The sequence below is a fragment of the Gymnoscopelus microlampas genome (genome assembly GCF_963454915.1).
Source record: "Gymnoscopelus microlampas genome assembly, chromosome: 17".
NCBI classification, from domain to species: domain Eukaryota; kingdom Metazoa; phylum Chordata; class Actinopteri; order Myctophiformes; family Myctophidae; genus Gymnoscopelus; species Gymnoscopelus microlampas.
This window is the reverse complement of record NC_139954.1, coordinates 2,894,129-2,920,480: the sequence shown is the minus strand read 5'-3', so window position 1 is coordinate 2,920,480 and position 26,352 is coordinate 2,894,129. Positions and strand designations below refer to the sequence as shown.

The window sequence follows — 26,352 nt, the reverse complement described above, 5'->3', positions numbered from 1 at the left end:
AGGGCTCCAACTGTTGTAAAAATAAGCAAAACCACTTCTCTACTCACAGAAACAAAGGCTGTTTTGTGTTGTTGAAAGTCTATTCTCGGAGGTGGGAAGACTCTCAGCACCCCACCTTCTCTGTAAAATACACTTTTTGGCCAGAAAAGAAAATATTTCACCAGAAGGAAAAATCTGGTCAATAGAAAAATGCCATTGACCAGATCTGTAGAGGGCGCAGTGGAGCAACCAAAACATGTTTTTCCTTCTGGTGAAATATTTTCTTTTCTGGCCAGAAAGTGTATTTTACAGAGAAGGTGGGGTGCTGAGAGTCTTCCCACCTCCGAGAACAGACTTTCAACAACACAAAACAGCCTTTGTTTCTGTGAGCAGTGAAGTGGTTTTGTTTATTTTTTACTAAAGACAGAGCCCTCACTGGACAGTGGAATTCCTTGTCTATGAGCAGAGCCCAGCGTCTGGCAGAGCGTTAGAGAAAACTCACTATAACACTCTGGACCAGGGCTAAGAGTCCTGGGAACCACGGTCAACCAATTATATAAACGTGTGTGTGTGTGTGTGTGTGTGTGTGTGTGTGTGTGTGTGTGTGTGTGTGTGTGTGTGTGTGTGTGTGTGTGTGTGTGTGTGTGTGTGTGAGTGTGTGTGTGTGTGTGTGTGTGTGTGTGTGTGTGTGTGTGTGTGTGTGTGTGAGTGAGAGAGAGAGAGAGTGTTCTCCCCGCTGTGTTTTCTTATGTTCCTTGGTTCTTAGTATTGTTTTTGTGTATTCTTGTTTTGTAGTGTTGTCCTAATGTTTCCTTTTTTGCCCAGTCACTGTTATCTGTCTTGTCTTGGTGATGTCTCACCTGCCTGTCTCGTCTCACCTGCCTGTTGATGACTAGTTTTCTCCACCTGTGTCCTCTTAGTCCCCCAGCCTATGCTAGTGTTGATTATCTGTGTCCTGATAATGCCTCCAGTGCTTGCTTAGATTCACTGTTGGTTTAGTTGTTTGAAGTCGTGTGAGTTTTTGTCAGTCTTTGTCTCCTGACTCCTTGTTGTCTTGTATTAAGTTCCCCTGGCTTTCCCAGAACAGTTTTCCCTTTCTCCCTTCTTGTTTCTGTCGTGTTCTGACTGATTACCGGTGATTGACTTTTGCCTGTGGGCTACCTGGACTTTGATTGCTGCCTACTCCTCTTGCTTTGTTGAAAATAATATATGATATGAGCTGCTTGGGTTCTACTCTGTCCTGCCTCGTAGAGAGAGAGAGAGAGAGAGAGAGAGAGAGAGAGAGAGAGAGAGAGAGAGAGAGAGAGAGAGAGAGAGAGAGAGAGAGAGAGAGAGAGAGAGAGAGATCAGGGTTCTACTCTGTCCTGCCTCGTACAGAGAGAGAGAGATCAGGGTTCTACTCTGTCCTGCCTCGTACAGAGAGAGCGAGAGAGAGATCAGGGTTCTACTCTGTCCTGCCTCGTACAGCGAGAGCGAGAGAGAGATCAGGGTTCTACTCTGTCCTGCCTCGTACAGAGAGAGAGAGAGAGAGAGAGAGAGAGAGAGCTCAGGCCATTTCCCAGAAACTGACACAACAGGAAGTGAAACTATGGCGCTGTGTGTCTTGTCACCATGACAACACAATGTTTATCACTATGGCAACACAATGTTCAGTATTACAGCCAGATACTCTTTCTACAATATTACTCCTGTATACATTTTACCTGACTTATTGCTGGAGTTGCTTTTAAAAATACTAGTATTCTAAAGTACATGTTGGTTTTCATATCAATGTGTTGTATTGATAACAATTAATCTACAGAGACTCATAACTGTATGAAAACACTTCATGAATGTTTAGTTTTGTAGAACGACTACAAGACCAAACAGCATGGCAATGTTCTGACACTGTGTGTGTGTGTGTGTGTGTGTGTGTGTGTGTGTGTGTGTGTGTGTGTGTGTGTAAAGGCCTCTGCTCTACCATGAGTGAGTCTGTGGAGAGAGAGGAAGGGGGCGTGGCCTCTAAAAGCGCCCTGTGTGAAGAACATGAGAGGTAGGATCATCATCATCATCATCATCATCATCATGGTGTATCAGTCCAGTCCCTCAATAGAGACTGATGGATTCCACATGGATTGTAATGATTGAATATAAATAATGTTCATCATCTCTTTCTATCAGGGTTGATCAGCACAGATCAGGGTCTCCTGTACCCAGCTGTGTCTCCATGAAGAGTGACTGGTCCATGGGTAAACCTATTAACTTCAAAGATGAACACCACTCTACTGATCACAGGTCAGAATGTAAAACACACAGAAAACAACACATGATTGAATTCTTATCAAACTCTACTGAGCACAGATCATGAGGTATATAATGTTCTGGCTCTTAATACTTTAGTTTTGTAGTATAAACAGGTTATTATGGTTTTAATAATGTGGTAGTTAAAAGTATCAAAAATAGCAGATCTACAAGCTCAACATACCTTGCATCACGATGCTTTGTGAGCTTGTAGATCTGCTATTTTCTTTCAAATGCCACACCTATAATTAGGGATGCACGATTATATCGGTAACGTATGGAAATCGTAAAATGCCATATCGGTATCGAACCGATCTCAAAATAAACCTGATTATTTGCACCGATATTGATGACCCAATAATAATGTACTTACTACTGGCAGAGCAGCCTGTCTGCCTGTCTGTGTCTCTTTAAGAGAGTCAGCTGTAACCCCTCCCTCTCTCCTCCTTCAAACAGACAGACAGAGCAGCCTGTCTGCCTGTCTCTGTCTCTTTAAGAGAGTCAGCTGTGGCCCCTCCCGCCCCCCTCCTTCAAACACTCTGCCTGCTGTCTCTCACAGACAGAGCAGCAGACTGCAGCGTTGCTGGAGAGAGAGAGAAGCATTTAGTAGTCTATTTACAATGCATCAGCACAACTAGTCTATTATAAAAGAATGATGTGCTATTGTCAACCCTACAGTAATGTATCAACACACATCATGGTCAGTGTATGATAATTGAATAAACGTTTTTCTTAATTATGATTCCAGACCAGAGTCTCCAACACCCAGCTGTGTGTCTATGAAGAGTGACCGGTCTAAAGGAATACCTCCTCACTTCAGTAATGAACCTGGACCTTCAGACACAAAGTAAGATCACTGATCTCTGTGAACTTCATCTGGAAAGACACAAAGAATGTCTTGTATCTGCTCACAGATGTAGACAGTAGTAGAGTATCTCACTGTCAGCTGTAGTGATCTTTGATTCAGTCATTCTTAGGTTGTTCTGGACATAGAGTAGCCCTAAACTGTACTTACGTAAAAGTATTGTTACTTTAATATGATGATGACTTGAGTAGAAGTAAAAAATATCTAGTGAAAATACTACTCAGATACTGACTTTTCTTACTCAAACCTGATTTACTGTTTAACATAAACTCTATACTTTCCCTTCCACACCAAATCGCTTTGCCAAAAATAGCTGATCTACAAGCTCACATGTCATGGCATGAGCTTGTAGATCTGAACGCACCCAGACGTCCCGCTGTGGTCAGTTTTGGTGAGAAAATTGTGTGAACAGTTGTTCTTAAAACGCTGTGTGTAGACACAGGTCCTAAATAAAAGTCCTTTATACGTTTTTGGCGTTCTGTGTGTTTGCAGGGCTGTAACCATGACAACAGAGCGTCCGTGTCAACAGATCCCATAGTCTGAACTCTATTGTTTACACAAAAACACTAATAAACAGCTTAAATGTGGCTAAAGTGAAAAGCAGGCTTCCTCACAGCGTTCATGTGCTAATGGTCTCCATGACTGTGAAGTACAGATACATTGCTCAACCCATTGAGGGAGAAACATGAAGATTAGAGAGACAGACTGACAGACGTACAGACGTACAGAGGTTTGCTTAATATATAATAGGATAAAGTAATTAATGTTCATCCTCTCTTTCTATCAGGGTCCATCATCAGAGATCAGGGTCTCCTGTACCCAGCTGTGTCTCCATGAAGAGTGACCAGTCCAAGGGTAGATATATTAACTTCAAAGATGAACACCACTCTACTGATCACAGGTCAGAATGTAAAACACACAGAAAACAACACATGATTTAGTTGTTATCAAACTGTACTGAGCACAGATCATGGTATGGCTCTTAATACTTTAGTTTTGTTGTATAAACAGGTTATGATGGTATTAATAGTGTTTATTTCCAGTTGTTAATAGACTCACCAACACACATTCCAAAGTACATGAGATAGATTTATTTTGATTAAAGGTTGTCAGACTGATTCATGATAGATAACTAATAGACTTTTAACACATTATTATCTCTAATGTTGCCTCAATGTGACCTAAAAGGTCATAGTTCAAGTTTAGACAGAAGTGAAATATGTGAGGATTTGGGAGAGACACTATGTTGACTATTTTACCAATGACAACATCCTTCAATATTTCATACATAAATCAACAGAATACATTGTCTGTGTTTTACCTAGAGGTGATTTAATACCAAATCAAATAATGTCAACTCTGATGATTATGAGTCAGGCTTCACTAGATAGAACTGTGTCATAATGAACTGTATGTATTACCATCTTTGTCATCATGTAAAAGTAGAAAAATAGCAGATCTACAAGTTCACAATACCTTGCATCACAATGCTTTTTGAGCTTGTAGATCTGCCATTATCTTTTAAAATGTCACACCTATACTGGAAGCCAGCTTGAAAGTGGTTATGTCTGTTTGTTATATAGATATTTGAACAATAAAAAGAGCAAATCAATCACAATATTATAAAAGAATAATGATGTTTTATTGTCAACCCTACAGTACACTGGAAAGACACAAAGAATGTCTTGTATCTGCTCACAGATGTAGACAGTGAGCAGATACCCCCCCCCCCACCTGACATTTTTGGCCTTCTTGTTGGCCCTCTAAATATCAAGCCACGGTATCGCGGAGCCACGGTGGCCACGCCGACCGCCTCCAAGCCAACACCAAGACATTCCAATCCCTTCTATGCAAGATCACCACAGATCATCACACACTAATGTTTCACAAAGGTCTCGGATGGCTGTTGCCTTTTCATTTTCTTGTAGCCCAGTCAGTCTCCACTTGAGTCTACACATATGGCCTACCTTGTTCCTCACTCTTGCTCAATCAATGACTGGGATGATCAATCATGTGCCAGACAGTATTTATTCTTAACACATTGGCTGCCAAAAACACAGATCTGTGTTCTATTGAGTCCTTAGAACGCAGGCTGCCAAAGATGCAGATCTGTGTTTTATTAAAAAAAAAAAAAAAAGAATTGACCCAAAGACCAAGGAGATGTGATTTTTCGAAGATTTAGACTCCCATCCACTTCCTTGTTAACTTAAAACTCAAAAATGCTGTATCTCGGCTCCTGAGTAGGCTACTTTTGTTTTTTCATTGAAAAAGTCTGGCAGTCTACTGTAGAAAATAAATGAATGTATAATTCCATGACAGAGTGGACCCTATTATTGTATACTTATCAACACCAAACAGTACGGAAATATCCTTATTTCAGTCAAGAATATAGTCATATTAAATGTTGTTCATCTCCACAGAGAGAGGAAGAGGAGTAGTTCAGGAGAGACATTCAAAACCACACCTGGACTGAAGACATCCAGTCAAACCAGCTGTGGACACAGTAAGACTGGACATAATTTATACTAATTAACAATTCATGTTAATAATAATAATAATAATAATAAACTTTATTTGTATAGCACCTTTCATGACATGAAATGCAGCGCAAAGTGCTTTACAGAGCAAGAATACAGTTACAGTTACAACCAATTTAACAATAAAGCAAACAAAAAATAAAATAAAATAAAAGCAAAAGCATAAAACATTAAAATAGGCAATACAGTGAGGACTTAAAAATCAACCAAAGAGTCAGCTAAAAGCAAGAGTGAAGAAATAGGTCTTGAGCTGTGCTTTAAAGCTATCGACAGAGGCTGCCTGTTTTAGGTGTAATGGGAGTTTATTCCACACTGTTGGTCCGTAAAAGCAGAATGCTGCTTCACCGTATTTTTTATATGTCATTTTAGGCACCTCGAGTAGGTCAGCACTTGAAGACCTGAGGGTCCGGTTTGGATCATGTCTCTCTAGGCAGTCATAGTGGTAGGAAGGTGCCAGACCATTTAGAGCTTTATAAACTATTAAAAGAATTTTAAAATCAATCCTAAAAACAACCGGGAGCCAGTGTAGTGAAGCTAGAACTGGAGTGATATGTTCTCTCATTCTAGTTTTAGTTAAAATTCTGGCTGCCGCATTTTGAACAAGTTGTAATCTGTCAGTTGTTTTCTTAGGCAGGCCAGAGTAGAGTGCATTGCAGTAATCAAGCCGAGAGAAAACAAAAGCGTGGATCAGCGTTTTTGCGTCGTCTAACGACAGATAGTCTCTAATTCGCGCAATATTTCTAAGATGAAAGAAAGCAATCTTGGTGACATGATTAATGTGTGCATTAAAATTCAATTCAGAGTCGATAATAACCCCCAGGTTCTTTACTGTGGTGTTACTTTCTACAGCCAGGTTACCAAGTCTACTTATTATTAATTCTCTCTGCTCACTGGAGCCAATTATGAGAATTTCTGTTTTATCCTCATTTAGCTTAAGAAAGTTCTCACTCATCCAGCATTTTATACTGGACAGACAGGTCAACAATGGGTCTAGAGCGCAGGGGTCGTCTGGAGCTACCGAAAGATACAGCTGGGTATCATCAGCATAGAAATGGAAGTTCACTCCGTGATCGGCGATGAGTTCTCCCAGTGGTAGTATATACAGGGAGAACAATAAGGGACCCAGAATTGAGCCCTGTGGAATACCAGAACAGATGTCATGTTTGTCTGAGTCAAAATTAGCTAGGCTGACAAAATAGCTTCTGCCTGTTAGGTAAGAGTAAAACCAAGACAAGGCTGTGCCTGACAAACCAATCCAGTACTCCATGCGTTGTAGTAGAATTTTGTGATCAATCGTGTCAAAAGCAGCGATTAAGTCAAGGAGTAGGAGAACAGATATATTTTTGTTGTCAGCGGACACCCTAAGATCATTAATTACTTTTACAAGTGCTGTTTCTGTGCTATGACCTTTCCTGAAGCCAGATTGGAATTTGTTATGAACCTTATTGTTCTGTAGGAACACATCCAGTTGATGAAAGATAGTTTTTTCTAAGACCTTTCCCAGAAATGGCAGATTAGAGATTGGTCTATAATTACCCAGCACCAATGGATCAAGGTTGTGTTTCTTGAGTAACGGCCTGACTACAGCCGTTTTCAGTGAGTCTGGAAAGACGCCTGAAAGTAGAGAGCTGTTTACAATTCTTAGGATATCTCCAATCACGCTGTCTAAAACTTCTTTGAGAAACGGGGTGGGTATTGCATCCAGTGAACAAGATGATGATGTCATCTGTGATATAGTTTTACGGAGTTCCTCTTCATTAATTGTGCAGAAAGATATTAGACTTCCTCTGGAGTGATCTACGTTTTTGCACCATGCACCATTTGCAGCATTTGCAGTGCTAGCAGCAGCATTCATAATACCAGCTCGAATGCTAAAAATTTTGTTTGCAAAAAAGGACGCAAACTCATCACACTTAGCTTTAGAAGCAGGGAGCGACTCCTTGTAAGCCTGGGGGGGGGTTAAGAGATGTTCAATGGTAGAGAATAAGACTCTGGCATTTTGCTTGTTGTCATTGATAATGCCTGAAAAATATGCTTGCCTTGCCAAGCGCAGTGCTTTGTTATAGGCCACTGTTGACTTCTTAAAAATCTCTAGGTGGACAGTGAGTTTGTTTTTTCTCCAAATTCGCTCAGCTCTACGACATTCTTTCTTGAGTGAGCGCATGTGCTCGTTGATCCAGGGTGTTACTCTAGAATTAAGTTTCTTTTTAGTTTTCATAGGAGCCACTATGTCGAGAGCTGACTCTAATTTGAGATTAAAATGTTGAACCATATCATTCACTGAGGGGGCATCAAGTAGGGGGGGCACCTGCACACACGCCAGATGACGAGGAAACTCGTTTGCTGCAGATGAGCTAAAAAAACGTTTTTTTATAGTATATTCTGTATTGTTTTTCCTTAGATCAAAGACAGTTATATTAAAACACAATAAATAGTGGTCTGTTAGTTCGGGCTTATCAATAATACTGTCAACAGTGATATTCAAACCTTTAGTGATCACCAAGTCCAGGGTGTGGCCATGTTTATGTGTTGGCCCAACAACATGTTGAATAAAGTCAAAATTGTGCAGTAACTGTAGGAAACCCATAGCCACAACATCTGAAACAATGTCAACATACAAATTAGCATCTCCAGTAATCAGAGTTCTGTCATAATTAGTGGAACAGATAGATAAAAGTTCTGATATTTCTGTTAGAAATAAGGCTTTGCTGCACTTTGGAGGTCGATACATACTAATCATAAGCACAGACGATTGACTCTCCAATATGGTGGCCTGGTATTCAAATGATTTAAAACTGCCAAGGTTTGTCAGAGGTTTGAATTTTAAAGTGTCAGAAAAGATATTCGCCAGACCACCTCCTTTTTTTCCCTCACGTCCTGAGTGAATGAAACTGTACTTTGGTGGGCATGCTGCAGATAAGAGCACCGCTCCATCAGAACCAAGCCAGGTTTCTGTTAGAAAGATAATATCTAGTTTCTCTTTACAGATGATATCATTTACAGAGGAAGACTTGTGATTAAGTGACCTGATGTTAAGTAGGGCCAAGTTTAGCTTAAGGCATTCAACTACTTGGTTGTTTCCTCTACATGGAATGCCTGTTAAATTTGCTGTATTTGCAGAGCGTTTAAAGTCACTCCTTGTCCTGGGAACTCTATTTGAGATAACAGTGGAAATATTGTAAACCTTGTTTTCTACAAGGCTAACTAAAATAGCCTTGGGCCCAGACATGATTTTGGCTATGCATAATGGACCCTGCCTATCTCAGCAATCAAATGTATTCTCTAGACGTAGGGAAGCCAACAGGACGTTCTTTTTCTTGCAATGGCTCCGTCGAGGGGCGATGGGTGGGGGGCAGGGCACGGTTGGTGCTTGGCGTTTGATTTGGGGGGTGAGTCTAGTCCCCGCTCTAATCAAGTCGTTCATGCTACTGGTGAAATCCAGAAGAGGTATTGGGGACAGGGAAAAAGATGATGATGAGGAGGAGGAAGGTGATGACGTTGGATAATCTTCCTCATGACTTTTAAATATTTACAGTGGGTGACCATTGACTTTGTCGTTAATTTTCTTGCTTCTCATGCGTTTCATGCAGGGCATGTATTATTTCCACTCTGTGCCACTAGGGGCAGCAGCGGTCTACTGCCTACAGCTGCCTACTGCCCACAGCAGACAGCAAGAATATATGTGTTACTAGTTACTGTATATCCTCTCCAAACTATACATACATTACTTTACACTTTTGTATTATGTTTTGACACTTGCTTTGTAAAATGTAAACGTATGTTTTATCATGCCAATAGCTCATTTGAATAGCAAAATTGTTTGTTTTGGGGTTTTTAGGCACTGTTTTTCCTAGAAAGACAGAGAAACATCCTGTCTGTTGCTTACAGTAGGCTAGAAGATGTGACATTTATATTAAGCAAAATATTAAGCAAATAAAGTTAGATAGCTTGATGCTGAGCTTAACATTAGTTTAATTTTAGCGTCTTAATTGATAAAACGAGACGGGAAAATAAACGTATTTTTTTCTCTTGCCAATAGCTCATTTGAATTGACAAATTGTGCGTTTATTTCTGTGGTGGTGGTTGTTCAGTGGCACTATATATATATATATATATATATATATATATATATATATATATATATATATATATATATATATATATTAATATATACTGGGGTCATACGTTCTGTGCTTTCTGTGTGTGCACTTATGCCATGTGTCTCTTTCTTTGTCTATTTTTGGCGAACAGAGAGAGAGAGAGAGAGAACAATTAATATAATATATACTTTACTCGTAACAGAGTAGGCTACTTCTACATTGCAGTATTGATATTTTCTCTCTCTCTCTCTCTCGCATTTTCATATATACTGCATATGTCTCGTTAAACCCAGCCGCGGGTGAATATTATCCAACGCTTCACCACGGTTAACGCTATATGTTCATGTTCATGTACCGGCCCACGTTCGGGACAAAAAGAAAACGGTTCGGGTCGGTACGGGTGTGCATCGCGGTTTTGTGGGTCGCGGTTCGCGGCCCACGCGAGGAACTGGGCGGCAGCCAAACTGATACGCAGCATGTAACCAAATGAAAACCCCTATGGGTGCATTTGGTTACATGTGTACACCCAAATTAGTTAGCTGAGGATTTCACTGTGTATCTGCCTTCTGTGTCTCAGTCTCTTCATGCTAAACCAGTTATGTTAATTATGGTTCCTTGAATTAACATGGTTCCATTTGGGGTGTGTGTGTTTGTGTGTGTGTTCTTCCCCCAGCCCTTCCCCCAAAAGCCGAGGAAGAGGTGAAGAGATGTGAGTCCTGATCGGGGAGTCAGTCATAAAAAAAATAGCAGATCTACAAGTTCACAATGCCTGGCACTGTGAGCTTTGTTGTGGTGGATCGACTAGAGTTCTCTTTTACCCGAACCCGACCCAGCCCGACCCGACGTTTTCGGGCCGAGCACTTGTACCCCTTAACTGTAATATGCTCATTCCATGCAGCTCGGCAGAATGCGAGCGCGGCTTTAGTTTGATGAACCTCATAATAACATCACTCCGTTCGTGACTGCATACAGAACGTGTGTCGGCTCTGATGTTTATTAGACAGCATGGACCTCCGCTCATCCTGGAATCCAGAGCCTTATGTCAAGACTTGGCTGTGAGCACATCGCGCAGCAGAAAGCACAAAAACCAAAGTGGCACAGCCTGTCATGTCAGATAACCCAGACCCACTTTGGCAGTTTTTATAAGACAGGGGTTATTGGCGTCTTTTTGGTTTCTTTTATTTTATTTGTATTCTTATTTCTTCCTCAATTGTGTTGAAGAATTAATGAGCTATCCATGACATGCTGTCATCAGTTTACCAGTTCAGTGCCTGTTATTTAATGATGATAATTGGCTAAATGTTTATAATTTCTTCTGTCCAAACAATGAAAAGCACTAAGAAAAGGCAAGTGAGTCTCTCTTTAATTAAGCATGATGAGCCATGTGTTTTCCACAAAACAATTAAATATCATTGAATATAATGGCACCCTTGTCATTACAACTATGTTATTCTAGCTTTCAGTTGGCCACCACAGGCACAGACAGTGCGTTTTAGCGCAGCGCGGCCTGGCACAGCGTGGCGGAGTGGTTGCGTGTGGGGGATCGAGGGGGTGGTTACGGGGGGCTTTCGTGGGAGGGGGGATGGGTGGTGCCTACACCATCCAAATAAGCTGAGGAACTCTGTTATCAAATTCCCCCTCCCCCCTACAGTACCTCTGTATCTCTTCTATCAAAGTATTTGTTCAGATAAAAATTCAGCGCGGCCATTGATATTTTTAATGCACCAATTGGCCTACGTGAAGTTAGAGGGATGGGTAGAAATGGTGTAGGCTATTTCCACATTTCAACTGTTAATGGGTTTTTCTTTCTTCACAAATGAATTCTACTTTGTTGTACACTATCTAGACACAGATCTACAAGCTCACAAGGTCTTGCGCTGTGAGGCGTTGCGATTGGCTATTTTCGGAGAGTCGGTGTAGAGGGAACTAGTCCTACTTGTTGTAACTAAAGAGAAAGCTAGGCTGGCTGTCGTCAACACACACATCCCCCCACTCTTCATCTCCTACCCCCCCACCTCCACTACTAAACATACACACTGTCTGTTCTTCTAGCTGAGATGCAATTTCAGCGCGGCTATTAAATAGGCAAAAAAAGCCGATCTTCAAGCTCACAACGAGTCGCGATGCAACGCTATTTTCTGACATTTTAATCCATTTTTGGCGAACGAAACGAGAGAGAGAGATAGAGAGAGAGAGAGAGAGAGAGAGAGAGAGAGAGAGAGAGAGAGAGAGAGAGAGAGAGAGAGAGAGAGAGAGAGAGAGAGAGAGAGAGAGTATGCAAATTAGCCATGCGGTCTTACTGTGTGTGTGTGTGTGTGTGTGTGTGTGTGTGTGTGTGTGTGTGTGTGTGTGTGTGTGTGTGTGTGCGTGCGTGCGTGCGTGCGTGCGTGCGTGCGTGCGTGCGTGCGTGTGTTCAGAGGCGGAGCGCAGCTGGCTGTGGAAAAAACACTGAATTGACATTTAACTTCGGCTTGAAAATCTCACGATCTGCCGTTCTCTCTTTCACTTTACTGCAGGAACTTTATTTGTCTCTCGTCTCCTCGTGTTTGTTTTGTGCATCTTAACCACAGCAGCTTAACCCCTCTAACCTACTTTAGCCTACATCAGCTATAAGTTGTGAAAAACGGGACATTCTGCATGGAATTTCATTACAAAATATCAGAAGGAAAGAAGTTGTACAGCAGTGTCGCATTAAAGTGAAAATAGCCGCTCTACAAGCTCACAAAGTGTTGCACCATGATGCTTTGCGAGCTTGTAGATCTGCTATGTTTTAAAATAAAAGTCTGTCTGTGGGTTTTATGAATATTAATCCATTATACATACATTATACATTAAAATGATGTATAATGTATGCTCATAGCGTGGGATTCGAACACGGGTCGAAAAATCACCGGACATCAGTTTTAACCGCTACACTAACTGGGCTGTTTCTTTTACAGAGGAAATAGGTAGAGTACTACTACACAGAAATTGATGCGAGAAAAAAAAACATATAAGACGTCTGTCTGTCTGTCTCTCTCTCTCTCCACGGACTTTTGAGACAGACAGACAGACAGACAGACAGACAGACAGAAACCAATGTGTGTATGAACATTTCTAAAATGACAGAGATGCGTTCCTGACTGCCCGACGCTGAACAGAAAACCCAATCAAAATTTAAGCACACGTAATTATTGCTAGTATTGCTATTATTAATAATATAAGACATCTATCTGTCTGTCTGTCTGTCTGTCTGTCTGTCTGTCTGTCTGTCACAAAAAAAGTGACTCCAAAGCGGCACCTTGGGGTAGTATTTGGAACTTAAATTTACTGCAAAGCGGGTGAGGCAAATGAGTGAAGTGATACTCTTATGAAAAGCGACAAAGTCAATGGTCACCCACTGTAAATGGCAGTCAACTCTTGACTAAAACCATTCACATAATATTATAAATCCTGGCAGTTTATTGTTTCCTACACATTAATAATTTGTGTACACAACTGTTAGAATGTAAAGTTATGAATGAAGCTGAATGTTTAAAATGTCTTCATTGTCTTCTCATAGCAGACGTCAGTGTGCAGGAGCATTTAAAGGATTATAAGATCAGTTTGAACAGTCTTGATTGTGTGACAGAACACATCACTGAAGAGACAGGAACCTCCCTCACTGACATCTACACAGAGCTCTACGTCACAGTGGGAGAGAGTGAAGGGGTTAATAACCAACATGAGGTGTGGCAGATAGAGACACTTTCCAAGAAGATGACCCTCCATGACAAACCAATCAAATGCTGTGACATATTTAAACCCCTCCTCCTTGGCAGAGAGACACCCATCAGAAGAGTTCTGACCAAAGGCATCGCTGGCATTGGAAAAACATTCTCTGTGCGTAAGTTCACTCTGGACTGGGCAAAGGGTTTGGAAAATCAAGATGTCATTCTCCTGGTTCCCTTCTCATTCCGGGAGCTGAACTTGGTCAGAGATGAGCAGCACAGTCTTCTCACACTGATCCATGTTTTCCACCCAACATTAAAGAAGGTCACAGCAGAGCAGCTCGCTGTCTGGAAAGTTGGCTTCATCTTTGATGGTCTAGATGAAAGCAGGTTTTCACTGAAGTTCCTCAAAAATGACATCATTTCTGATGTCACAGTGACATCATCAGTGGACGTGTTGTTGACAAACCTCATCGAGGGGAATCTGCTCCCATTGGCTGTCATCTGGGTAACTGCAGACCTGCAGCAGCCAATCAGATCCCTCCTGCATGTGTTAACATGGTGACAGAGGTACGAGGGTTCACAGACCCCCAGAAGGAGGAGTTCTTCATGAAGAGATTCAGTGATGAGAAGAAGCTGGCCAGCAGAATCATCTCACACATGAAGACATCAAAGAGCATCCACATAATGTGTCACATCCCAGTCTTCTGTTGTATCACTGCTACCGTTCTGGAGGACATGTTGAAGACAGACGAGACAGGACAGCTGCCCAAGACCCTGACTCAGATGTACAGCCACTTCCTGTGGGTCCAGACAAACAGGAAGAAGCAGAAGTATGATGAGACACACGAGGAAAAGAAAAAGAAAAGAAACAAAAGAGAGAGAATCAGAGAAAAGAGAAAAAAGGAGAACAAACAGCCGTTCATGGAGACGGACAGGCAAGTTCTTCTGAAGCTGGGCAGGCTGGCGTTTGAACATCTGCAGAAACGCAGCATCATGTTCTACCAAGAAGACCTGGAAGAGTGTGGTCTTGATGTGAAAGAAGCCTCGTTGTACTCAGGAGTGTGCACAGAGATCTTCAAGAGAGAGAGTGTGCTCTTCCAGAAAACAGTCTACAGCTTTGTTCATCTGAGCATCCAGGAGTTTCTGGCTGCAGTCTACCTGTTCCACTGTTTCACACAGAGGAACATGGAGGTCCTGAAGACATTCCTGAAAGACGGTCTACATTATTACAACAGTGACAGTTCCCTCTCTGACTTCCTGAAGGCTGCTATGAAAAAATCCCTGCAGAGTAAGAGTGGTCACCTGGACCTGTTTGTCCGCTTCCTTCATGGTCTCTCACTGGAGTCCAACCAGAGTCTGTTAGGAGGCCTGCTGGGTCAGACAGAGAACAGTCCAGAGGAGATCCAGAAAGCCATCAACAACCTGAAGGAGATGAATGATCCCAATGCCTCTCCTGACAGATGTATCAACATCTTCCACTGTCTGATGGAGATGAACGACCCCTCATTAAGTCATGGGATCGAACAGTACCTGGAGTCAGAAAGCAGATCAGGGAAGAAACTCTCTGAGACCCAGTGTTCAGCTCTGGCCACCATGCTGCAGATGTCAGAGAAGGTTCTGGAGGTGTTGGACCTGGACAAATACAACACACAAGAGAGCGGGCGACGGAGGCTGATCCCAGCTGTGAGGAACTGCACAACAGCCAGGTTAGTAGTCATATGAAGATCAACATGTTGGAACACCTTTCACTCATATACTACATGTATTCATTCAAATTAATACAAATATTAAACACACACACACACACACTAACACACACACACACACACACACACACACACACACACACACACACACACACACACACACACACACACACACACACACACACACACACACACACACACACAGAGGTGGAATCATCACCTTATAAAAGACACTGATTAGTCACAACTGGTGGTGCATTCTGCAATATTTAATATAAACCAGTGGTTCTCAAACGTTTTATTATATATTATATGAATTAATGTGTATTTGGCTGTGGACCCCAACCTGAATACATTGTGTGCCAGGGACCCCCACAAAAGAGTTGTGTTATTAAAATGTTTCACAAATTATTCCAAATTCTGTTTAGATATTTGACAATAGCCGATCTACAAGCTCACAACGCGTCACATCGATGTAGATGTAGATCTGCTATATTCAAATAGCTGATGCATATAGGGTTAAAGTTGTTGAAGGTGCAGAAGAACTGTCTGGTTTTCAGCTCAGAGACAATGGGTGCGTTTACATGCACAATATTTATTCATTCAGAATGAACTCATTCCGAATAGAAATGTATACCCAACTGTTTACATGGCACCTGAATAAAAGTATTCCTGTTCCTCAATCGTTTACATGAGCAAAGCATTCATTCGGAATAGAACTCTGGTCATGCGCAGAGTGCTTCGGGCCAGGTTGGGGACGGGGGGAGGGGGCGGGGGTGTTTGACAGGTAAACATATGTATTATTTACCTCTGGCAGCCTTGGTAATGAATAATAACAATTTTGGCTACACGTACATGGATCTTTTTCTAAACGCACATTTTTGTGTGCGTTTGGGCCTTTCAGCCACACGCAAACGGTGTTTTTGGCCGCTAAAACGGATATTTTTGTAAACGGATAAATAAGTGAAGGTTTTCCAAAACATGCGTTTCAATGGATCTGTGTGGACATGTAATCCGGAGATTTTGAGAAACGATGACGTCATCGCGCATTCGCACATGGTCATTATAATAATAAATAATACAATAATACATAAACACCGGACCGCTCATGGTCATTATAATAATAAATGAACAGAGAGAGAGAGCAACACTTACAGTCTATGAAACAAGGCACGCTCATTTATGGCTAAATAATGTCATACTTAATAATAAGACAGTGGTGGGAAAAGTAGCTCATTCACTGTGTGACGAAAACCCTCTTTCTCTGCGCCAAGTAGAACACACGGCGCGCACACAGATTGAATGTGGGGTCTGTCGTCCTAAAACACAATCGCCCCGGTGCCGAGAGTCCCTGCTTTATAGTGGTGTTCGATGTTTTTACATTGCCAACTCTCACATGTACATAAACGTTCAGATTTCAAATATAAAGTGCTTACCCCTGAGCCACGGACGTTACAAGGCGATCCGGACCGCGATAAGTACCCGTATCTCCCGTATTGTTCAATAAAAAGCATTTTAATCCGATCGTCGGCCATTTTCTCCAAATTTTCTCCGATGCTTTCAACCATGCGACACCAATGGTTGGAAGGTGTATTGCACTCTGATATATTACCAAAATAAAAGAACAGAAAAAGAAAATGGCCGGCGATGGGATTAAAATGCTTTTTATTGAACAATACGGGAGATACGGGTACTTATCACGGTCCGGATTGCCTTGTAACATCCATGGCTCAGGGGTAAGCACTTTATATTTGAAATCTGAACGTTTATGTACATGTGAGAGTTGGCAATTTAAAAAAAAAACGAACACCACTATAAACCAGAGACTCGACAGCGTCATGTGAACCATGGCTACTGTTTGCGCTGCAGCTGAGCCCTAATAATGTTGTTTTCGTTTATGTTCACGTATGCTGTTCACGTATGCTATTAAAATAATGCAGCTATTGCAGTATTGGGCCTTAACATGTGATTACAAATGTATTTGTATTTGGCCCCTCATATATATAATTATAAAATAAATGTAAATATAAAATCTGATATAAAATTGAAACATGCAGCTGATCGATGCGTTTCTGCGTCTACGTGTGGACAGGGATTTTTGTTTATCTTTGTCATGTGGCCAGGGATTCTTTTTAAAAACGGAGGACTAAAATATCCGTTTAGTAAAAGATCCATGTACGTGCAGCCAAGGCCTAAGTCACGGCTGCCAGAGAGAAATAATAACAAGCCACAGCTCACAATCAATCAAAGCTGCCAGCTATATAGGTAAATGAGGAAGAAGAGAAGAGAGACAATAAAACAAGTTAAGAGAGAGAAGGTAGAGAGAAGGTTTGATAATGGAAGCACACCGCATCCTGGCTACGGCCATTGGTCTGCTATTGATGAGTTTAATGCAGCAAAATCAGCTCCTGTTATATTTGCTGCTGACCTGGAGGAGGAGCCGGTCGGCGGAGAACTACGCGCGTCTGCGACTTGGGCTTGGAGCGCCAGACTCCACATGGCTTGCGCCTCTCCCCCCCCCCACCCAGAAGCACCGCGCTAGCCAATGACACATGCGCAAAAGAACAAATGTATACCAGTCTGATACCAGTGCGTTTACATGGGCAATGTAGCCCGATTCTATCGGTATATACCAGCCCTTCAAACCCGAATGAAATTTCATTCGGATCAGACCGGTATGGCCATACCGATGCGTTTACATGAGCATTTCTATTCTGAATGAGCATTCATTCCTAAGTGGAATAAACCTGTCCATGTAAACGCAGCCAATGTGATGTGAATGTGGAACGTCTGAGTCTGACTGCAGGGGGGTGTTCCGGAAAGTCAGGAATTCTAAATTTAATTGAGTAAAAGTACAAAAGTATTCACATCAAAATGTACTTAAAGTACCAAAAGTAGAAAGTACTCATTATGCAATGTCCCATTTAAAGTTTTCAAATAAATATATTTTGAAAATAGCAGATCTACAAGCTCACAATGCGTCGCAATGAGCTTTTTGATCGGCTATTTTCAAATGGCCGAAATGTATGGGGCTGAAGGGGTTAATTTATGTTTTGTAATAATAATCAAAATCTACAGAGTATTAACTCAACTATTAACTAAAGTTTTCAAATAATTGTAGTGGAGTAAAAAAGTGCAATATTTACCTGGAGTAGAAGTAACACTACTGAAAACTGGAAATACTCCAGTAAAGTAAAATACCTAAAAATTGTACTTAAGTACAGTACTTGAGTACACCACTGCAACTGTGCACACGCCCTCTGTTTACCTCACTCTGTTCCTGCAAGCGCAGGAGTAGAGGGGGTGTGTGTGTGTGTGTGTGTGTGTGTGTGTGTGTGTGTGTGTGTGTGTGTGTGTGTGTGTGTGTGTGTGTGTGTGTGTGTGTGTGTGTGTGTGTGTGTGTGTCATTTTTAGATTTATTTGGCTATTCAAAAATAGCAGATCTGCAAGCTCATAGCGCGGCACCGAGTGCCGCGCTATGAGCTTGTAGATCTGCTATATTTTTTTTAAACTCTGAAAATTTGTGCAAATCTTTGAATATACAGTAATTTTTTTAAGTGAACATTTGTAACTCAAATCTTTGCTTCTTGGGGATTCTACAAATATCTTCTAAATCCTAACAGTTTTAAAAAAAAAACGTATATGTTGCTATAATATCAGTGGTGCTCAAACCTTTTTCATGTCAAGTACCCGCAAAATGGTATGTATTCGGCCGCGGACCCCCATCTCAAAATATGTTATTCCAGGGACCCCCCAGAAGCCAAGATTTAATTTACAAATGTTTGCTTTAAAATATATATATTCAAAGATGTGCAAAAGAAATCAAGATTTTTCTAAAATAGCAGATCTACAAGCTCATAGCGCTGCACTCAGTGCTATTTCTGAATAGCCAACGTATAAAATAATGGTTTAAGTGGTCAAACAGATGTGTTCCCGGTCTTAATGGGTTAACTTCCTTGACAGTGAACTTGGCTGATCTGTTTTGATCATTTCTTATTTTACATTAATCTGTCATTACAGACTTGTTGGCTGTCGCCTCCAGAAGGAACACATTGAAGTTGTGGCTTCAGCTCTCACTTCTAATCCATCTCATCTAAGACACCTGGACTTAAGTGAGAACTACAGGCTGAACCTGGATCCACTGTGTGATGCACTGAAGAATCCTCATTGTAGACTGGAAACTCTACGGTCTGATTCATTTACAAAACTTATTTTCATCATGTATTTATTCTGTGATTATACTATGAATATTGTGGTGATACTTTATTTGTAGAGTGTGAATAAGGTTGATATCATAGTGACACACTTTGACTTGAATAATGATAAGGTACAGTGACTACAGTACTTGTTACAATTACAATTGAGATACATTCACCCTTTCTTTCTTTCTTTCTTTCTTTCTTTCTTTCTTTCTTTCTTTCTTTCTTTCTTTCTTTCTTTTCTTTCTTTCTTTCATTCTGTGTTGTTCACTGAATAGTCAAGTTGAACCCAAGTGCAGACTCAAACACAGGGGCAGGAATAAAAAATATCTTTAATACCAGCCAAGCAGAGCAACACAAAAAAAGAGAAAAGTAGGCAAAAGTCAAACAGATTAGAATGTCCCTCATTTACAATTTTCAAATGCATAAAAATCATTTGAAAATAGCCGACCTACAAGCTCACAATGTGTCGCGATGCGACACATTGTGAGCTTGTAGGTCGGCTATTTTCAAAAGGCCGAAATCTAGGCCTACTGTATATAGGGCTGAAGGGGTTAATGTATTTTTTGTAATAATAATCAAAATCTACAAAGTAACTATTAACTAAAGTTTTCAAATAAATCTAGTGGAGTAAAAAGTACAATATTTGCCTTTGAGATTTAGTGGAGTAGAAGTAAAAGTACTGACAACTGGAAATACTCCAGTAAAGTAAAGATACCCCAAAATTGTAGTACTTGAGTACATGTACTTAGTTACTTTGCGCCACTGCAACTGTGCACACGCCCCCCGTTTACCTCACTCTGTTCCTGCAAGCACAGGTGTGTGTGTGTGTGTGTGTGTGTGTGTGTGTGTGTGTGTGTGTGTGTGTGTGTGTGTGTGTGTGTGTGTGTGTGTGTGTGTGTGTGTGTGTGTGTGTGTGTGTGTGTGTGTGTGTGTGCGTGCGTGTGTGTTTGCTCATCTATGAGCTTGTATATCTGCTGTTTTTAGAAAAATCGTGAAAATGTGTGCAAATCTTTGAAAATATACAGTATTTTTTTAAATGAACATTTGTAACTCAAATCTTTGCTTTTGGGGGATTCTACAAATGTCTTCTAAATCCTAACAGTTTTTTGAAAAAAACATATGTTGCTTTATCAGTGGTTCTCAAACTTTACAACACTGCAACTGTGTATGTATTTGGCCGCGGACCCCCATCTAAAAATATGTTGTTCCAGGGACCCCCCCAGAAGCAAAGATTTGAGTTACAAATATTCGCTTTAAAACATATTCAAAGATTTGCAAAAAAAAATCTAGATTTTTCTAAAATAGCAGATCTACAAGCTCATAGCGCGGCACTATTTTTGAATAGCCAATGTATAAAATACTGGTTTAAGTGGTTACACAGATGTGTTCCCGGTCTTAATGGGTTAACTTACTTGACAGGGAACTTGACTGATCTTTTTGATCATTTCTGATTTTACATTAATCTGTCATTACAGACTTGTTGGCTGTAACCTCCAGATGAAACACATTGAAGCTGTGGCTTCAGCTCTCAGTTCTAATCCATCTCATCTAAGACACCTGGACTTAAGTGATAACCGCGAGCTGAACCTGGATCCGCTGTGTGATGCACTGAAGAATCCTCATTGTAGACTGGAAACTCTGCGGTCTGATTAATTTACAAAACTTATTTTCATCATGTATTTACTGTATTCTGTGATTATGCTATGAATATTGTGGTGATGCTTTATTTGTAGAGTGTAAATAAGGTTGATATCATAGTGACACACTTTGACTAGAATAATGATAAGGTACAGTGACTACAGTATGTGTTACAATTACAATTGAGATACATTCACCCTTTCTTTCTTTCTTTCTTTCTTTCTTTCATTCTGTGTTGTTACGCTGAATAGTCAAGTTGAACCCAAGTGCAGACTCAAACACAGAAGCAGGAATACAAAATATTCCATTTTCTCTGGGGGTCCCTGTCTTTAATACCAGCCAAGCAGAGCAACACAAAAAAAGAGAAAAGTAGGCAAAAGTCAAACAGATTAGAATGTCCCTCATTTACAATTTTCAAATGCATAAAAATCATTTGAAAATAGCAGATCGACACATTGTGAGCTTGTAGGTCGGCTATTTTCAAAAGGCCGAAATCTAGGCCTAAATAGGGCTGAAGGGGTTAATGTATTTTTTGTAATAATAATCCAAATCTACGAAGTAACTATTAACTAAAGTTTTTTAATAAATCTAGTGGAGTAAAAAGTACAATATTTGCCTTTGAGATGTACTGGAGTAGAAGTAAAAGTACTGACAACTGGAAATACTCCAGTAAAGTAAAGATACCCCAAAAGTGTAGTACTTGAGTACATGTACTTAGTTACTTTGCACCACTGCAACTGTGCACACGCCCCCCGTTTACCTCACTCTGTTCCTGCAAGCACAGGTGTGTGTGTGTGTGTGTGTGTGTGTGTGTGTGCTCATCTATGAGCTTGTATATCTGCTGTTTTTAGAAAAATCGTGAAAATGTGTGCAAATCTTTGAAAATATACAGTATTTTTTCAAATGAACATTTTTAACTCAAATCTTTGCTTCTCTACAAATGTCTTCTAAATCCTAACAGTTTTTTGAAAAAAACATATGTTGCTATGTCAGTGGTTCTCAGACTTTACAACACTGCAACTGTGCATGTATTTGGCCGCGGACCCCCATCTAAAAATATGTTGTTCCAGGGACCCCCCCAGAAGCAAAGATTTGAGTTACAAATATTCGCTTTAAAACATATTCAAAGATTTGCAAAAAAAATCACGATTTTTCTAAAATAGCAAATCTACAAGCTCATATAGCGCGGCACTATTTTTGAATAGCCAATGTATAAAATAATGGTTTAAGTGGTTACACAGATGTGTTCCCGGTCTTAATGGGTTAACTTCCTTGACAGTGAACTTGGCTGATCTGTTTTGATCATTTCTGATTTTACATTAATCTGTCATTACAGACTTGTTGGCTGTGACCTCCAGGAGGAACACATTGAAGTTGTGGCTTCAGCTCTCAGTTCTAATCCATCTCCTCTAAGACACCTGGACTTAAGTGTTAACCGGCTGGACCTGGAGGACCTGGCTCCGCTCTGTGATGCACTGAAGAATCCTCATTGTAGACTGGAAACTCTACGGTCAGATTAATTTATATTAATTAATTTCATCATTTATTTATCATGTGATTATACTATGAATATTGTGGTGATGCTTTATTTGTAGAGCGTGAATAAGGTTGATATCATAGTGACACACTTTGACTAGAATAATGACAAGGTACACTGACAATTGAGATACATTCACCCTTTCTTTCTTTCTGTCTGTCTGTCTGTCTGTCTGTCTGTCTGTCTGTCTGTCTGTCTGTCTGTCTGTCTGTCTTTCTTTCTTTCTTTCTTTCTTTCTTTCTGTGTTGTTACGCTGAATAGTCAAGTTGAACCCAAGTACAGACTCAAACACAGAGGCAGGAATAAGTCAAATATCAAAGACTTTAATGCCCGTCATTTTAAAACATGGGGGTGTGGCAGCTATGTGGGATATGCGTGTGTGGGGGGTATGTGGGGGTGGGTTTAAAATGCTTTGAAAATAGCAGATAATAAAAAAAGCTAAACATGGGCAGCAATGGGAGGGAGAGAGAATGAGAGAGAGAGAGAGAGAGAGAGAGAGAGAGAGAGAGAGAGAGAGAGAGAGAGAGAGAGAGAGAGAGAGAGAGAGAGAGAGAGAGAGAGAGAGAGAGAGAGAGAGAGAGAGAGAGAGAGAGAGAGATTTGCCTTCTGTCATGACCCAAGCCCCTGTTTCACTAACACTAAGATCACTCGTTCACAATTTACCAATGAAGAAATTGTACATCTCCTCAGAACCAAAACTAGTGAAAGTAGCCGATCTACAAGCTCACAAACCATTAAAGTTGTCAGATTGTACATCGGCTATTTTCACAATGAAGTATGTTATACATTGAAAAAACATACTCTCATTGCTATCTGAAAAGTTGTGAGATTGTAGATCAGCTATTTTCACAATGAAGTATGTAAAAAAACATTCAATTAAGTATTTCATGTTATCTTTAACAATTGCAGATGCATTCATTGATATAGTCTAGATGGAAAGGGGGGTCCACGCGCATAGGGTGGATTTTTTTACGCCACCTGTTTTTTCGTAATCCTTGAAGGGTGTATTTCAAGATTCTGCCAGGTAACAGGCTGAAAAAATGTCCCATGGGGTTCATTTTTAACCCTTTTTTTAACCCTTTCTTTTTACACAACTCCCACCCAAGTTCGAAAATGTAAAAAAAAGACAACACAGCATAGCTATTCAAATAAACAACCTACAGGGACAAATGAACACATGTTTCCATACAATTAGGACCCAAGGAATTCATAAAACATTTATTATTAAGATTCAAGCACATCTTGACTCTGTTTCGGGGCTTTTTTCTTAATCCTTGAAGGGTGTATTTTAAGATTATGCCAGTAGTAGAGGCCCTAGGAGGGGTCCACACGTGACTGTTTCTTTTTTCTAGTTTTGATTTTTGGCATCCATAGGACCTCTAATATAGGGATTTTGATGATCCCAAGAAGAAAAAGTGGTCCACAGTGTGTTTTTTTCAATGTTTTATTACCCCTATGAGACCTGCGGGATGGCTGGCTGGAACGCCGGCGAGACTGTATTTCGGACACTGTGGAACGCTCAGATTTAGACGCAGCCTAAAGATAGAGATACCATTTGATTCCAGACAACCTCAGGTTTCCAATGAGACCAACCTTGTCATGCTACCTTGTCGGGAAGGGGGCTAAATACCAACAACATTTTGGCAAGGAAAAAAAACGGCCATCACCATTTTCCAAATGGTCCCTTGAGCTGTCACCTCAATATATGTGAATGGAAATGGGTTACATGGATACCTACAAGCCTCCCCTGTACAGACATGTCAAAGTTATGCCAATCTCATGCAGTTTTAGGCAAGAACCATGCCGTTTTTTGCATGCAGTACAAATATGTAATTTCCGCCTATTGTAAAAAGGAGACCACTTTACTGTATCTATAGCTGTATGAGACCACTGTACTGTATCTATAGCTGTATGAGACCACTGTACTGTATCTATAGACCATTGTACTGCACCTAAAGACCATGTAGTGCATCTGTACACCACTGTGGTGCATCTGTAGACCCCTGTAGTGCATGTGTACACCACTGTAGTGCATGTGTAGACCACTGTAGTGCATCTGTAGACCACTCTAGTGCATCCGTAGACCCCTATACTGCATCTGTAGACCACTGTGGTGCATCTTTAGACCACTCTAGTGCATCTGTAGACCACTCTAGTGCATCCGTAGACCCCTATACTGCATCTGTAGACCCCTATACTGCATCTGTAGACCCCTATACTGCATCTGTAGACCCCTATACTGCATCTGTAGACCATTGTAGTGCATCTGTAGACCACTCTAGTGCATCCGTAGACCCCTATACTGCATCTGTAGACCCCTATACTGCATCTGTAGACCCCTATACTGCATCTGTAGACCCCTATACTGCATCTGTAGACCACTGTAGTGCATCTGCAGACCACTCTAGTGCATCTGTAGACCACTCCAGTGCATCTGCAGACCACTCTAGTACATCTGTAGACCACTGTGCTGCATCTACCGAGCCTTCGTGGCGACCCCACTGGGGGCAACATGTGAATAGCTTGCCCCTACTCATCGGAGCTGCCCAGTCAATTGATATTGTTCAATATTTATTAAAGACTAATTTCTTCTGCCTGGTCTTCAGCGACAGCTGAGCCTGGCAGCCCATGTTTTTTCCTTTACTGGTGCTAATGTTTTGTTTGTGTTTCTATTTCATTGGTATTTTATGCGAATGTCTATTTATATTGCACTGTTATGTTTTGTTTTAACCTGTACAGCACTGGTCATGTTAAGTTTGCCTTATAAATACATTTTAAGTTGTGTTGACTTGAGATGCAGTATAGTTGTCTATAGATACAGTACAGTGATCAATGTATGTGGTCTATGTGTTACCGGCCTCAGACCTAGGGGAATCTGGGTCGGTACAAGTGACACACAGGCAAGGGTGCACTGTGGATCTGTGAAAAACGAGGAACAGACACGTTAACTTTCTCTTGCCTTGCTCAGCCAGCAGCGGTTTATTACTGAACAAATATCAAAATATGAATTTACCATCTCAATATCACAATCATATCATTTCAATATCAATATCAAAATACTGTCCAACAGACATTTTAGTTCACAATACTTGCAAAAATACAATAAATCAAATAATACAAAAATACAATGTATTCTTCAATAAAACCAAAATAAAGTGCAAAAATACTCTTCAACAAACAAAAATAAAAGTGCAAAACAATAACCATTCTGTGTTCTTTTACTCCAAATACACTTAATACTGTGGTCAGAATCATCAGATTCTATCAACAATCAACAATAATACATTTCCTACTAAATCTAATTCTCTTACATTCATACCATTAGCTCAAAATACAGATAATAACACGTTCTCAGTCACACAAGCACGCACGCACGTGCACGCGCACCACGTGTGCTTTCTGTGTGGTTTCTGTGTGGTAACACAGTGAAACAAACTACCTGGCAGCAGCCATTATTCAACTCCACAAAACAATAAAACTACTCGTCCAAACTTACTTCATGTACACTCAAAACGTTACCAAACATGTCACTGACAGTTCACATTAGTTTTAACATCCTTAGGAATGTTTTAGATAGTTAAATAATTACCTGTGAAAAACGAGGAACAGACACGTTAACTTTCTCTTGCCTTGCTCAGCCAGCAGCGGTTTATTACTGAGCTGCGCATGCGTGGGCCAAGACTATAGTGTTTCCTCTGTCATTCACAGGAGCGCAGGGGCGCCATCTACTGACTTGGAAGTCTAATAATATGTGAAAACACATACAAAGTGTCACAATAATGTTAGAGTAATTCTGATAATCTTAACACAATGGGG

At 40.7% G+C, this 26,352-nt stretch overlaps 1 pseudogene across 1 annotated transcript in view; it reads left to right on the top strand.

The window, feature by feature from the left end:
* LOC311065083 (NACHT, LRR and PYD domains-containing protein 12-like) overlaps positions 1-26,352 on the top strand; it is a 64,601-nt pseudogene that overhangs the window by 716 nt on the left and 37,533 nt on the right. The window contains exons 2-10 of the transcript XR_014602925.1: positions 1,927-2,011; positions 2,140-2,253; positions 3,008-3,106; positions 3,912-4,025; positions 5,545-5,627; positions 13,303-15,159; positions 19,180-19,347; positions 20,837-21,004; positions 22,336-22,509. The product of XR_014602925.1 is annotated as an NACHT, LRR and PYD domains-containing protein 12-like (transcript). The remainder of the gene's footprint in view (positions 1-1,926; positions 2,012-2,139; positions 2,254-3,007; positions 3,107-3,911; positions 4,026-5,544; positions 5,628-13,302; positions 15,160-19,179; positions 19,348-20,836; positions 21,005-22,335; positions 22,510-26,352) is intronic.